The 14,516-nt window shown below is 36.8% G+C and overlaps 1 protein-coding gene across 5 annotated transcripts in view; it reads left to right on the plus strand.

Moving 5' to 3' along the window:
- LOC135202227 (monocarboxylate transporter 12-like) overlaps positions 1 to 14,516 on the plus strand; it is a 549,632-nt gene that overhangs the window by 209,034 nt on the left and 326,082 nt on the right. The window contains exon 2 of one of the 5 annotated variants that reach the window (XM_064231494.1): positions 3,878 to 3,913. The exons of the other annotated variants lie outside the window; for them this stretch is intronic. The gene's annotated coding sequence lies outside the window, so the exon portion shown is untranslated. The remainder of the gene's footprint in view (positions 1 to 3,877; positions 3,914 to 14,516) is intronic. 5 annotated transcript variants of the gene reach the window in all.

Below are 14,516 nucleotides of genomic sequence, written 5' to 3' on the forward strand. Positions count from 1 at the left end.
TGAAGAACAGTAGGAGAAGGAAAACCAACCTAAGCATGGCATGGATAGACTATAAGAAAGCCTTCGACATGATACCACACACATGGCTAATAGAATGCCTGAAAATATATGGGCAGAGGAAATACCATCAGCTTCCTCAAAAATACAATGCGCAACTGAAATACAATACTTACAAGCTCTGGAATAAGACTAGCAGAGGTTTAATATCAGGAGAGGGATCTTCCAGCGCGACTCAACTGTCCCCACTGTTCCCCCACTAATTTCCTTCGTAGTAGCCATGATTCCCATGACAAAAGTACTACAGAAGATGCCTGCCGGGGACCAACTCAAGGAAAAGAAGGAGGCAACAGAATCAACCACCATCTGATGTTCATGGACGACATCAAGCTGTATGGTAAGAGCATCAAGGAAATAGATACCCTAATCCAGACTGTAAGGATTGTAATTGGGGACATCAGCATGGAGTTTGGAATAGAAAAATGCGCCTTAGTCACATACAAAAAGGCAAAGTAACGAGAACTGAAGGGATAAAGCTACCAGATGGGAGCAACATCACAACACATAGATGAGGACGGGATGGACAAATACCTGGGAATAATGGAAGGAGGGGATATAAAACACCAAGAGATGAAGGACACGATCAGGAAAGAATATATGCAGAGACTCAAGGCTATACTCAAGTCAAAACTCAACGCTGGAAATATGATAAAAGCCATAAACACATGGGCAGTGCCAGTAATCAGATACAGTGCAGGAATAGTGGAATGGACGAAGGCAGAACTCCGCAGCATAGATCAGAAAACCAGGAAAAAACATGACAATACACAAAGCACTACACCCAAGAGCAAATACAGACAGACTATACATAACACGAAAGGAAGGAGGGAGAGGACTACTAAGTATAGAGGACTGTGTCAACATCGAGAACAGAGCACTGGGGCAATATCTGAAAACCAGTGAAGACGAGTGGCTAAAGAGTGCATGGTAAGAAGGACTAATAAAAGTAGACGAAGACCCACGAATATACAGAGACAGGAGAATGAAGACAGAGGACTGGCACAACAAACCAATGCACGGACAATACATGAGACAGACCAAAGAACTAGCCAGTGATGACACATGGCAATGGCTACAGAGAGGAGAGCTAAAGAAGGAAACTGAAGGAATGATAACAGCGGCACAAGATCAGGCCCTAAGAACCTGATATCTTCAGAGAACGATAGACGGAAATAACATCTCTCCCATATGTAGGAAGTGCAATACGAAAAATGAAACCATAAACCACATATCAAGCGAATGCCCGGCACTTGCACAGAACCAGTACAAAAAGAGGCATGATTCAGTGGCAAAAGCCCTCCACTGGAGCCTGTGCAAGAAACATCAGCTACCTTGCAGTATAAAGTGGTTACGAGCACCAACCTGAGGGAGTGATAGAAAACGATCAGGCAAAGATCCTCTGGGACTATGGTATCAGAACGGATAGGGTGGATCGTGCAAACAGACCAGACGTGGCTTGATGAAAAGTCAAGAAGAAAGATCTCTCCATTGATGTCGCAATACCATGGGACACAGAGTTGAAGAGAAGAGAGGGAAAAAATGGATAAGTATCAAGATCTGAAAATAGAAATAAGAAGGATATGGGATATGCCAGTGGAAATCGTACCATAATCATAGGAGCACTAGGCACGATCCCAAGATCCCTGAAAAGGAATCTAGAAAAACTAGAGGCTGAAGTAGCTCCAGGACTCATGCAGAAGAGTGTGATCTAGAAACGGCACACATAGTAAGAAAAGTGATGGACTCCTAAGAGCAGGATGCAACCCGGAAACCCACACTATAAATACCACCCAGTCGAATTGGAGGACTGTGATAGAGCAAAAAAAAAAAAAAAATAATAATAATAATAATATATTATTATTATTATTATTATTATTATTATTATTATTATTATTATTATTAATTATTATTGATGATGATGATGCAGAGGATGAAAACCTATTCATATGGATCAAGCCCAAATGGACCACTTGACTTGAAATTCAGGCTTCCTAAGGATACGGTATTCATTAGGAAGTAGTAAGACGAGGTCAAGGGAAATGCAGAAAACAGAGATCCCACATATTAAAAAAAAAAAAAAAAAATAACTAGATAAAAACGTAATTACGACAGCAGCAGCAAATCATTACGATGTCCGTTCCTATCATTTATTTATTTATTTTATTTTATCGACGAACTTTGTTCGATGTGACGTCAGATGCGGAGAAACTGCGGTAAAGTTCTGACTTTTCCCGCTGTTTCTCCGCTTCTGACGTCACATCGGACAAAGTTCGTCGACCAAAGCTCTACCGTGTGGACGGGGCCTTAGACATGATTTTAAATCACTTCCCGTATAGATCTTGATGGATTCTATGTTTCTAGTATGGCGGACTTGGAAACCATTAGGAAGGAATCTGAATTTCTAGACATGCTAGAAGACATACTGTAGAAAGAGAGAGAGAGAGAGAGAGAGAGAGAGAGAGAGAGAGAGAGAGAGAGAGGTGGTCTTTAGCTAGCAATATATAAATTTAGCACAGACTCGTTCAGTATCCATGCACTGAAATGATGGGTCACATATTTCGGTTTTCGGATTTTTTTTCTTTTTCTTTTTGGCTACTACAAGGAATACACTTTTTTTTTTTTTTTTTTATTGGATCAGATAAATAGGTCACATCATAATCCTTAGACTACTGTGCACTGCAGTTAAATCTCACTGTATTATGATAGGTCAGTGAAGATTCTGGCTATGGATCATACCAACACTGCGATTCAAAGGTCCTAACGTTCTGAATTAACACAAGTTGTTAATTCCCCTTTATTAATCGTCCTTTGATAGACTTAAGAATTATATATAAGCATCAGTTATATTAACTTTTTTTCTCTTATCTCTCAGTGGAACACGCTTGATATATTTGAAGTACCGATTATGGAAAATTATTTTGATATGATTTGTTTTTTAATTTGATCACTACCAATTGAATATTGATATAGTTTCGTCATTACACGTGTACACTTTGAAATTTGCTCAGGTAAAATGGTCAGGTGAAAGTAATAACTTTACCGGCAAGTCCTTGACCACTTGATATAATATTACAATCAATAAATGTTACTGAACTCTTCGCTCGAAAGAAAATAGATAGAATGAAAAGTGGAATCGGCCATTTCCTTAATCATTTTAGAGTTGAATTGTTCAAGTCTTAACATAATTTTAAGAAAGATTATGTTGAAAAGGTTAACATATTTTCAAGAGAGATTAAGTTGAGAAGGTTAACATATTTTTAAGAAAGACTGAAAAAGTTAGCATATTTTTAAGAAAGATTACGTTGAAAAGGTTAACATATTTTTAAGAGAGATTAAGTTGAGAAGTTTAACATAATTTTAAAAAATATTTAAGTTGAAAAGGTTAACATATTTTTAAGAGAGATTAAGTTGAGAAGGTTAACATTGAAAATGTTAACATATTTTTAAGAAGGATTAAGTTGAGAAGGTTAACATATTTTTAAAAATGATTAACTTGAAAAAGTTAACATAGTTTTAAGAAAGATTTAAGTTGAAAAGGTTAACATATTTTTTTAAAATATTAAGTTGAGAAGGTTAACATATTTTTAAAAAAGGAACAGGTTGAAAACGTTAACATATTTTAAAGAAAGATCAAGTTAAGAAGGTTAAAATATATTTTTTTAAAGATGAAGTTGAGAAGGTTAACATATTTTAAAGAAAGATGAAGTTGAGAAAGTTAAAATATTCTTAACATAATTTTAAAAAAGATTAACATATTTTTGAGAAAGATGAAGTTGAAATGGCATTGAATATTAACGATGTATATATCTTCCTTGTCCAGGTGAGGAAGAGAGAAGCCGGTATCCCTTTGGAATCAGTAAGTACAGATTGAACCTTTCGTATTCGCCAACGACTTCATTCCCCAATGGAGAATGACCGGTATACACCAGATGGTTTTGTAACCTCAGCGATTCGATTAGATTGGAATTCGAAATCAGATATTCTCAAACCTGTGGTAATTTAGAGCGTGTTCCTTCAGCAGACGGTTATCCTAACATTTTCATGTCTTTGTCCGCTGCTATGACGTAGTTATGCTTGATACTTAAAGATTTTAAAGAAATAGACAGTCCAGAGATGCACATTATGAAAAGTGGGTTAAAGATCTTGATAATGAATGGACTTCTAACCAAATTTGAGTAATAAAGTTGAAGTGATTCACCGTACTGACCTCGTAGGGGGTTAGATCCGCCAGTGCACCTAACGTGGTGCACTGTAGGCTTACTAGTAGAGGTTCTCTGCAGCGTCCCTTCGGCCATAGCTGCAACCCCTTTCGTCCCTTTTACTGTTCATCCATTCATATTCTCTTTCCTCCATTTTATTTCCACCCTCTCTTAACAATTGTTTTAAAATTATTTTCAGCGCTGAATGCCCTCCTAAGTCTCAGCGCTTGGCCTTTGGCTTCGATTTTATATTACAATTCCATTCCCTGCATGGAGGACTGTTTGCGTTTTATTGCTGGGCTTTGCTTAGTTGATGCAAGTGTAAGGAAAATTCTAGAAACGTTTTCAAATTCCAGAAATCTTTACAAATTTATTTTTGCGGAAAAAAAATTGACTGTAATTACTTGGTGGTTTCTTAAGCATTGTATTCACGGTGGAATTGCGCAAACCACAGATGTAGATACCATGGACCAGTCAAGAATGTTGAGGGTTTAAGAATGAAAGTATCCAGTCTCATCAGAGAACCTATTAACGAACTCTGAATGTGATCCGTGTGCTTTGTCCAAAGATTAAATGAAACAAAAGACCTCCACTTTCATATCCAGGGTAACAATCGCAACCACAGCAATGTTTTTTTTTTTTTTTTTTTTTTTTTTTTTTTTTTTTTTTTTTTTTTTTTTTTTCTTTTTTGTGTTCTTTAATTGTACCGCCAGGTGCCTATAATAGACTGGTGTTATTTTCTTTCGTTCCTCGTATCCAGGCTTTTCCATCCAAGGCTATCTGAGATCAGGGCTACTCCACACCGCCCTAATACCCATCGGGCATTACCTCTCAAGGTCAGTCACGACTGAGAGAGAGAGAGAGAGAGAGAGAGAGTTTTTCTCTATTCTCTCAGGAGTAGTAATTTATTTCTCAACTATATGTGTTTGTTTTTGTCTTCCAAAAGTATATTACCTTTAATATAGCATTTTTAAAACACTATGAACATTCACACAAACAGTATGTAAATTTGTTAATACCAGTTGGTTAAATAGAGACTTTCCTGAGAGAGAGAGAGAGAGAGAGAGAGAGAGAGAGAGAGAGAGAGAGAGAGAGAATGTTCAATGGTTTCGTACTGGTAGAGCAAAGACTGCCTCGTTGATGCTCTCCATTACTTAATTGAGTTGTTATGATATAATTGCAATGCTGATTTCATCAATAACGTCTGTTATGGTTTATCCGCCAACCCCAACTAAGATCCAATATATTCAACCATCAGTGATTCAACCAACATCAAGGTAGATAATTCCTTGTCCACTCAAGGGATCAAGGGGCATCAGTTATGAGCCGTGCGTGTCACCGCCATTGTGCCATAAAACCATAGAGAGAGAGAGAGAGAGAGAGAGAGAGAGAGAGAGAGAGAGAGAGAGGTAACAAATCGGCATTAGAAAACTAACTAAGCGTTTCATCATACTTAAAATTCATATAATCACTTTTATTATAGTATCCGACCGGTCAGTTTCGTTTATAGAAATTGCCTACAGATTCATTTTCTTGCCGAACGGAATTGTCTTGGGAAGGACTAATCCTGGTTTTGGGTAAGCTAGCCGTATTTTCCCAAACAGACTTGGCTCCATATTATTATTATTATTATTATTATTATATTATTATTATTATTATTATTATTATTATTATTGCTGCATCGTCTGCATTAATTTTTTAGAGGTCCTTCTCTATTTTTCTAATTGTAGTTTTCTCATAGTTGCTTAAACCCCTTACCATCAATTTCCGTTTCAGCGTGGAATGACCTCATAGGTCCCAGTGCTTAAGTTCATATTCAGTTCCATCTTACACAAATGCAGTCTCAACGAAGTCACAGGGATTTCTCGTTCTAACATCGTCTCTCTCTCCTATAGTTTTCTTGTGTTAAATGACGGCTGAGGACTGTGGAGCAATATTTAGTGGTGTATTTACTGCACATAGAATTTTTTCCACTATAAAGTACAAAAGAATAGAAGAAAATACTCTTCCTGTCCATATGTACTGGGGCCTTGTAAAATAAGAAACAGAGATAACATATCACGATAACGTGATATGGGTGAATGGAGGTCTTTGGATCAAAAAAGTAAAACATTTGGGCGTGGTCAGGGGGGGTGGGTGACTGCCATGAAATGGCCATATACGCTTGAATGCCCCCCCCCCCCCCCCCAGGGCATAAGGTCAGCGTCACATCGTGACGTATGATTCCTTAGAACTGGATGGCAATATCCTCAAGAGCCACTTCACAGAGTGTTTAGCTTCACTGTCACCCTGCAGGTTGGCTGTGTGTCTCCCATAAGCCTAAGGGTATGCAAGGCTATACGGTCCAGAATTTTTTCAGGACGGTTATATACTCATATTCCTGTTACAATTAGGTGCGAACCAACGACATTCATGATCAAAGGTTTTCTACGATCACTAAGGTTCCCTGCCCTCTCGGCTTGGGATTGGTCGCCCTTTTATTATCAGTAATATTAATTTCATATAGATTCACCTTGCTTTCGAGTATATGGTTGCCTCTCTGGCAACGTAACCAAATTGGGTGGAAAAGTATTTCATTATGACTCTCACCTTGTATTTTGTTATAAGATTATTATTATTATTATTATTATTATTATTATTATTATTATATTATTATTATTATTATTATTATTAGTGAGCGGCGTGCTCTGGGTTGTGCGGGGCAAGAGGTCGTGCACTGGGTTTCTTCGTCTTGTCTTGAGGACTTCTCTTCGTGTGTTTCATTGACCTCATACAAATCAACATTGCCATACCAATGGCGCTCAATTCCATTCATAAATGATGGTATCAGGGGAAATGATAAACATAAAATTTTAATGACATTGATAAAATGGTAAAAAATAAATTCACAGTACGTTATAAATATTCAAGAAAACCAGCTTCCTCCGCGAACTTTAAAATATATCCAGTGTGGCAGGATATCTGAATTCCTCCGAAGAAGCAGCCTCTTCAAGACTGACCTCAAAGAGGCTAGCGAGAAGGCTACTGGGTCCTGGGTATATTATTATTATTATTATTATTATTATTTTTTTTTTTTTTTGCTCTATCACAGTCCTCCAATTCGACTGGGTGGTATTTATAGTGTGGGGTTCCGGGTTGCATCCTGCCTCCTTAGGAGTCCATCACTCTTACTATGTGCGCCGTTTCTAGGATTACACTCTTCTGCATGAGTCCTGGAGCTACTTCAGCGTCTCGTTTTTCTAGATTCCTTTTCAGGGATCTTGGGATCGTGCCTAGTGCTCCTATGATTATGGGTACGATTTCCACTGGCATATCCCATATCCTTCTTATTTCTATTTTCAGATCTTGATACTTATCCATTTTTCCCTCTCTTTCTCTTCAACTCTGGTGTCCCATGGTATTGCGACATCAATGAGTGATACTTTCTTCTTGACTTTGTCAATCAACGTCACGTCTGGTCTGTTTGCACGTATCACCCTATCCGTTCTGATACCATAGTGTAGTGAGCATATATTCTTTATTAAACAAGCCAAGAGGCGATGATCTAGCATAGTGTATAATGCACTCCAAATGAATGTTTCCTTAGGGTGCCAAAGTGTTGAATATGAGTGGATTTCTTGTCATTTTCAAAAACTCTAGATTGTACCCTACTATTGTCAAAACGTTCATTACTGATTGTCTACAAGTTTCCCATACAGTTACCCAATTGTTGTTCTTGGGTTTTTCCTGCTATTTCTACTCCCATTTCGTGTGCATTTCGTTTTTATGGTTATTTAATATTAAGAAAGGTTTATATTTCTTATCCTGTGTAGAGGGTAGTGACGTCAGTGCACCCCATCCGATTATACTAGGCATTACTTAAGGTTCTTTGCAGCATTCCGTCGGCCCCTAGCTGCAACCCCTTTCGTTCCTTTTACTGCACCTCCTTTCATATTCTCACTCTTCCATCTTACTTTCCAGCCTCTCGTAACAGTTGATTTATAGTGCAACTGCAAAAGGTTTTCATTCTGTTGCACCTCCCAAACCTTTTAATGTCTATTTCCCTTTCAATGCTGAATGACCTCATAGGTCCCAGTGCTTGGCCTTTGGCCTGAATTCTGAATTCAGTTCAATTCCTATTTTTATTGCACCTTTTCACTCATTACACTTTTTTTGGTAACGGATGTTAAGGTGGTGGTTATAATACTTAACTTTCGTTATTCATTTATATAGAAAAAAACTTAGCATAGTTTAATCAAAATGATCTTTTATCTTGCCGTAATGTATACGAATAAACAATAAAAAAAATATTTTTTTAAAGTATGGATTTCATTTTATACGGTCAGTTCGTGTAAGCGTATTTAAATCACGGCAAGAAAAAAAGAATTTAAAAGGTTATTTTTAATCAGAAGTGTCAGGTTTCAGCAAAGATTGATTACAAAGAAAATAACAGTGAATACAGAGCTGTAATTTATGGTCCATTCTCTCTTTAATTAAGACATCTATAAATCGGTTCAGTGTCACTTCCAATGTAAAAATAAATAATAAAATAAAACAAAAAAACTGCTCGAATGTTACCTCTAAGGAGGATCCAGTAGAAAAATAATAGACCATTAAACCTACCTCAAAGGAGGATCCAATAGAAAAATAATAGACCATTAAACCTACCTCTAAGGAGGATCCAATAGAAAAATAATAGACCATTAAACCTACATCTAAGGAGGATCCAATAGAAAAATAATAGACCATTAAACCTACACCTAAGGAGGATCCAATAGAAAAATAATAGACCATTAAACCTTTGAAATTAAAATGAAGTTTAGTATAGATAAACTGAGACCATAAAAAAAATTCAGCATATATGCTTTTTGTATTTCACTGGTCAACTTTATCAATTTTCAATTTTGTGTCATCAGTTTTGTGTTAGTTCATTTTTCTATTATTTTAACGCCCTTGAGGTCAGAGCTAATGCATGAGAGAGAGAGAGAGAGAGAGAGAGAGAGAGAGAGAGAGAGAGACTTAACCTTTTCTGCATATGGAAACTCCTTGAAAAGAACTCGGTTCAATACAGTTGTGCCGGCAGTTGCATGAGACGAGAGCATTTAGGTGTGTGCGTGTGTGTGTGTGTGTGCGTGTTCGCTCGCGCGTGTGTATGTGTTTTCCCTTGTCTTTTTATGATTAGTATATATATATATCTATATATATATTATATATATATATATATATATATATATATATATTATATAATATATATATATATAATGTTAACTCCCATTTCCACCCTGGTTTGTGACCGAATTTATTGCTCAAACGTAGATAAACTGAGAGATGTTTTATTGTTTTTATGTTTTTTACTTCACTAGTTTACGAGACACACGGTTATCATAAAGTTAATGTACCATATTTAAGAAAGGGTGCAGGTTCTTGACAAAAAGCAGATAACACTTGTTAACACTCTCCAGACGTTCTGAAATCTTCACCCCCATTCTCTCTCTCTCTCTCTCTCTCTCTCTCTCTCTCTCATCTCTCATCCCCTCCTCCTCTCTAAGCTGTAAGCTTGCTCGAATGCTATGTTCATGCAATGTTATGGTCTGTGTGATGAATTCTCTGTTTACATTTGTTTTCTCAGTTCTGATCTTTTGAAACTGACGTTTTCAAATCGTTTTAGTTTATTTTCATTTTTTTTTCACTTTTTCTCTGCTTCGTAATCATTTTTATGTTTTTCTGTGTGTATGACAGCCGTTGTTGTAAGCTGATTTGTTTAACGGTAAATATAGATTTTTCTTTATTTATTTATTTATTTTTTTCTTGGTGGTGATCTCCATTTTCTGTGCGTTTGCGATTTTGAATTTCATTCCAAATGATACTCTAATCTTCCATCATTAGATATGATAATTGTATGCGGATTCTATTGCCTTTTATTTACTTTCTCCACAATTTGACTTATGAATTTACGAGGTTTTCGAGTACTTGCACGGGGTCTTAGAAATATCCAACATTCTTCTTAATATTCATACTGTTTTTAAGTGGACTCCCTGGCTAAGTGTTATGATTTTAGATTTCATGGTTTTCAGTCTATCTGGTATTAGTTTGTAGGCAACCTGTTTTTAATTGCTATCATTTTTTAAAATGATTTTTGTTAATATTTTTCCTATTATTCTCGATGACAATACTGCCGCTGCCTATTTAATTACTATTTTTCTACTACTACCTCATCAACTGTGTGGATATGCCAATTATCATGTCTGTCACTTCAAATAACGTATCAAGTTTGTGTGTATCGATTGTAATGCCTCTACTGTATATCCATGTATATGGCCTCGTGCTGAAAATAATAATGATTATTATTACTATTACTACTCTTTCATTCATTTAGATAAAGTAGTTACGTTGTTAGATTGTTTCAGGATGAGGAGGACTTCAGTGTCCAAAATTATGCCTTTCTTTTTCCTCTTAGCTGACCGCTGACTGTTGTAGCCCATGCTTATTTCGGTTGACACTTTGGTTGTAGTTGCAGCAGTTATTACTTTCCAGTAAAACAAATAACCAAGTCAGTGACAAATGTGTCTCATGTGGGAACAGTGGACGGTTGCTGTCACCTGTTGAAGTTAACCCTCTGTTATTAAGAAATTGCGCTGTAAGCCATTACAAATTGTAGCCAATTACATCCCGTGGAACTTTCCTAGATAGTGAACCCTAAGGGTTTTCGGAGGTCGTTCTCTAATTTTCTTTAATGATATTTACATTCTTTTGTTTGTCTGATTACGGTAACCACCAACGGGCCTAGTGTTAAACACACAGCTAAGGTGGATATATAACGAGTTAAAACCCCTAGGGATCACTAACTAGGAAAGATCCTATCCCAGAAAGAATCATCGAATTTTGGACAAATTATTTTACCCAATGTAGATAATGCGGTATGTAGTAAGATGGACAAGATACCAACATTCTATTGAGACTACTGTTTATAGAGGTCAAGCCAGGTCACCAGGTCACAATTAAGTTTCTTCGGGGAAATTATTAATATGGTACATGAAAGTAAGAACGATTTTGATTAAATAATAACAGTAACATTATAATTAGCATTGTTGTTTTAATGTATACCGTAGATGAAGTTAATGTCAATAACAGAATTATTGACAGAAACAAGAAATTTCACCATGGCAAGTTTAAGAATAAAAATCGTTTTGCATACCCTTTCTTTTAAACAAATTTGGCAGTTTCAGTAAGCAAAAAGAAAATAACATATAAAGGATCTTGAAATATTTGCTAAATGTCGTTGGCAGAATAATAATGTCTTGAAAATTTACACGTGAGAGAAAAACCTCTGCGGTATTCGAGTAACATTCCTCCAACTTTGGAGTTTTCTATAAATGAAAACTAATGAGATGGCTATGTCTGTCCGTCCGCACTTTTTCTGCCCGCCCTCAAATCTTAGAAACTACTGAGGCGAGAGGGCTGCAAATTGTTATGTGGATAATCCACCCTCCAATCATCAAACATACCAAATGAGCAGGAGAAGAGTGTAAGGGTTAGATTAGTAAGAAAGACAGATAGGAAACATATGAAGGGGATAAGGTGGTGTGAGAAAGTAGGAGCATCATGGAAAACTCTGATTTGATTTAATTTAGGGGAAGTGCTAAGAGGGAAAAAGAAGGAAGAAAGTTTAAAGTGGCATGGGTAAGGTTAGGTTAGGTCGTTTTAAGGAAGTGGTCAAAGTATAAAACGTGAAGTACACAAGTGAAATTTGCGCCGAAGAAACGAAAAACTCGATGCGCTGCAGTATTAAACTCTCGCTATTTTGGCAACGCTCAGTTGCTCCTCAGATCTGGTCAAGTGAAGATGCGTCGGCGGCTGGCAACACTAGAGGTGCCAGACACACAATACGTGGCTAACTTTAATCCATAATAAAAGAAAAACTACTTAGGCTAGAAGGTTGCAATTTGGTATGTTTGATGATTGAAGGGTGGATGATCAGCATATCAATTTGCAGCCCTTTAGTCTCAGTAGTTTTTCAGATCTGAGGGCGGACAGGAAAAGTAGGACGGACAGACAAATAGCCATCTCAATAGTTTTCTTTTACAGAAAACTGAAAAATGGAACTGGTTAGGGTCCATAGGAGCAATGAAAAGGTGTTAATGTGAAAGAGGACGATTATGGGAAGGTTATAGAAAAGATTACAAACAGAGCAAGAGAAACAATTGTAATGTGTGAAAAAAGAAAGGAGCAAGAGTTTGGTTTAGTTAGGTTAAATATGGAACACTGAAAATATTTTAAAGAAAGATTAAGGTTTGCAAATGATGGGTTGTTGATCACTTTGAGTAAACTAGCAAAACAACGACTATTAACATTGGTTTTTAGTTATAAATAATCTGAGCAAAAAAATAATTCAACAAATGTTTCTCCTTGCATCATTTGCTCGTAGCATGCATGATATACAAATTGCAACCCCTTTCATTCCATTTACTGTACCTCCTTTCATATTCTCTTTTTTTTTCATCTTACTTTCCACCCTCTCCTACAATAGGTCTTAGTGCAACTGCTTTGAGGTTTTCCTCCTGTTACACATTTCAAAACTTTTACAGTCAGAGATCCCAGTGTTTGGCCTTTGGCCTAAATCCTATATTCAATTCAACTATGAAATTGCATAAAATAGATAGAAATTGATCAACACTGACAATATGTTTTATCTTTGAAGAGAACTCACTTATACTGAACAAACCTGACATCACGAGATTGATATACTACAATATATTCCTGAAGAACTTTGTAGAGAAGGTAACTGACCTCCTCCCCCTCCTCCTGCTGGTACTTGAGAAGGAAATGGCTTTTCAAGCTTCCAAGGTTGGGACACTCGACCAGCAAGTGCTTGTGCAGTCTGTGGGACCGAGCATGCATTGAAGAACGCCTGCGTTTGCTTGCGATGAAACTTCTGAGCATAGTATTTTTTTTTAGCCAGTGTTGAGCTGAATTTTAGTCATTCCTGCATTCTGTGATCATCACTAACGAGACACGCAAGATTTGCTAAGCCACCATCAGTTTCTTCTTTAGTTACAGATGATAGAATTTAGGCTAAAGCCAAGCGCTGGGAGCTATGGGGTCATTCAGCGATGAAAGCAAAATAAGACAGTAAGAAGTTTTATAAGGTGTAACAGAAGATGGTTAGAGAGGGTAGAAAGTCGGATGGAAAAACGAATATGAACGGAGGTAGAGTAAAAGGAATAATAGAGGTTGCAGCTAAGGTTCGGAGGGATGCTGCAAAGACCCCTAGGCAATGCCTACAGTGCACCACATGAGGTGCACTTGCGGCTCCATACCCCCACGGCATCTTTAGGCATAGGAATGTTGTATGGCCATGGAGGGTCACTATCTAGGGAAGATCTGTATTCTTAAACCCGCGTAGATTACACTGACGTAAAGGTACGTCATTGACAGCAGATTTCTAAGTACGTCATTGATAGCAGATTTCTAAGTACGTCATTGACAGCAGATTTCTTCAGAAATGAATAAAAAGTGTTTCAGTGCCTGGGAACACTTAAACTCCGTCTCCCTACCACAAATGTAGGCTTAGCTAAGTACCCGCCCAGTGGTGCTTGAGATAGTTTCTGTTGCGACGTGGCTACCGAGGCACAGTTTGGTGGCTTTCCACGTTTTATCAGCAATTTATTTTGTAATTGTTTGGCATTATTCCGGTGGTTGTTGTTTTTTTTCTCGTGAGTAAACATATCTATGTAAATTTATAGCTCACAACCAAAATTTTTAAATAAGCTATGAGGGTATTGTGAATTCTAAACATGTTTAAAACAATCTGAATACCATAGCAAGCATTGTGCAGGTAGAAGAACGACGAGAGAGAGAGAGAGAGAGAGAGAGAGAGAGACCCAAGCTATTTACTCGGTTGGATTGTATTTTAAAATTTACCAAATAGAGCTAATAGCAAATGTGACTTTTAACAATAAAACTTGTAAATGCTCGAGGAAATTGATTTTTAATATTTGGGTTGTGTGTGTGTGTTTGTTTGTTTGGAAACATGGGTTGCATCAAATTAGATTAAGCAAACACGTGCTCTTGTTCATGGACTAGCCAATAAAACTGTTCGCTCTAGCAATCATAGATAAGAAAAAAAGTATATAACTGAATTCAAGCTTTGAAAAAAAAATTAATTAATTTAAGTCCGAGTTTTCATAATATCGTGAAAAGTGCTTTTTAAGAGGCATAAAACTGTTCTTTTATTTTTTTTATTTTTTTTATTTTTATTTATTTATTTATTTATTTATTATT

The sequence above is a fragment of the Macrobrachium nipponense genome, chromosome 30, assembly GCF_015104395.2.
Source record: "Macrobrachium nipponense isolate FS-2020 chromosome 30, ASM1510439v2, whole genome shotgun sequence".
Taxonomy (NCBI): Eukaryota; Metazoa; Arthropoda; class Malacostraca; order Decapoda; family Palaemonidae; genus Macrobrachium; species Macrobrachium nipponense.